Here is a 1,970-nt window from a genome sequence, read left to right on the forward strand (position 1 = left end):
GAAAAAACAACTTTGAGCTTAAGCCTCAATTAGTTTCTCTAATGCAGCAGAATTGTAAGTTTCATGGACTTCCATCAAAAGATCCTCATCAGTTCTTATCTGAATTCTTGCATGTCTGTGATACTGTTAAGACCAATGGGGTTGATCCCGAGATCTACAGACTTATACTTTTCTCCTTTGCTGTGAGAGACAAACCTAGGACATGGTTGGACTCACAACCTAGAGAAAGCCTGAACTCTTGGAACAAGCTGGTCAATGCTTTCTTGACCAAATTCTTTCCATCTCAAAAGATGAGTAAGCTCAGAGTGGATGTCCAAACCTTCAGACAGAAGGAAGGTGAATCCCTCTATGAAGCTTGGGAAAGATACAAGCAATTAACCAAAAGGTGTCCTTCTGACATGTTTCCAGAATGGAGCATCATATGTATATTCTATGATGGTCTGTCTGAGTTATCCAAGATGTCATTGGACCACTCTACTGGTGGATTTCTTCATCTGAAAATGCCTGCAGAAGCCCAGAAACTCATTGAAATCGTTGCAAATAACCAGTTCATGTACACTTCTGAGAGAAATCCTGTGAATAATGGGGTGACTCAGAAGAAAGGAGTTCTTGAGATTGATACTCTGAATGCCATATTGGCTCAGAACAAAATACTGACTCAGCAAGTCAATATGATTTCTCAGAATCTGACTGGATTGTAAGCTACATCTGGCAGTGCTAAAGAAGCCTCCTCTGAAGGAGAAGCTTATGACCCTGAGAATTCTGCAATGGAAGAGGTGAATTACATGGGAGAATTCTATGGAAACACCTATAATCCTTCACGGAGGAATCACCCAAATTTCTCATGGAAGGATCAACAGAAGCCTCAACAAGGCTTCAATAGCAATAATGGTGGGAGAAATAGGTTTGGCAATAGCAAGCCTTTTCCATCATCTTCTTAGCAACAGATAGAGAATTCTGAGCAGAGCCTCTATGGATTAGCAAATATAGTCTCTGATCTATCTAAGACCACTCTCAGTTTCATGACTGAGGCACGGTCCTCCATACGAAATTTGGAGGCACAAGTGGGTCAGCTGAGTAAAGAAATCACTAAAACTCCTCCTAGTACTCTCCTAAGCAATACAGAAGAGAATCTAAAAAGAGAGTGCAAGGCCATTAATACAACCAAAATGGCCGAACCTATAGAAGAGGAGGAAGACGTGATTCACAGTAAGGAAGACTTCATGGGACGTCCACTGGACTACAAGGAGTCCCCTATTGAGAAACCACAGGAATCTGAGGCTCATTTAGAGACCATAGAGATTCCACTGAACTTACTATTACCATTCATGAGTTCTGACGAATATCCTTCCTCTGAAGAGGACGAAAATGTTACTAAAGAGAAAGTTTCTCAATATCTAGGAGCAATCATGAAGGTGAATGCTAATTTATTTGGTAATGAGACTAGGGAGGATGAACATCCATTGCTCATCAATGAACTAAGTGCATTGGTTCAGCTGAAGTTACCTCAAAAGAAAGAGGATCCCGGAAGGTTCTTGATACCTTGCACCATAGGCACCATGAACTTTAAAAAGGCTCTGTGCGACCTAGGATCAAGTATCAACCTCATGCCACTCTCTGTAATGGAGAAACTAAGGATCTTTGAGGTACAAGCTGCAAGAATCTCACTTGAGATGGCAGACAAATCAAAGAAATAGGCTTATGGACTTGTAGAGGATGTCTTAGTAAAGGTTGAAGGCCTTTACATCCCTGCTGATTTCATAATCCTAGACACTAGGAAGGATGATGATGAATCCATCATCCTTGGAAGAACCTTCTTAGCCACAGCAAGGGCTGTGACTGATGTGGACAGAGGAGAGTTAGTCCTTCAACTGAATGAGGACTACCTTGTGTTTGAGGCTCAAGGATCTTCTTCTGTAAACATGGAGAAGAAGCATGAAAAGCTTCTCTCAATACAGAGTCAGACAGAG

The 1,970-nt window shown here is 41.5% G+C and overlaps 1 non-coding gene across 1 annotated transcript; it reads right to left on the minus strand.

Annotated features, from left to right (window-relative positions):
- Positions 1–296: 296 nt before the first annotated feature.
- Positions 297–400, minus strand: LOC130959366 (small nucleolar RNA R71). Its single transcript, XR_009078452.1, has one exon. It is a non-coding gene; the product is annotated as a small nucleolar RNA R71 (small nucleolar RNA).
- Between the last annotated feature and the right edge of the window lie 1,570 nt (positions 401–1,970).

The sequence above is a fragment of the Arachis stenosperma genome, chromosome 10, assembly GCF_014773155.1.
Source record: "Arachis stenosperma cultivar V10309 chromosome 10, arast.V10309.gnm1.PFL2, whole genome shotgun sequence".
Lineage (NCBI taxonomy): Eukaryota > Viridiplantae > Streptophyta > Magnoliopsida > Fabales > Fabaceae > Arachis > Arachis stenosperma.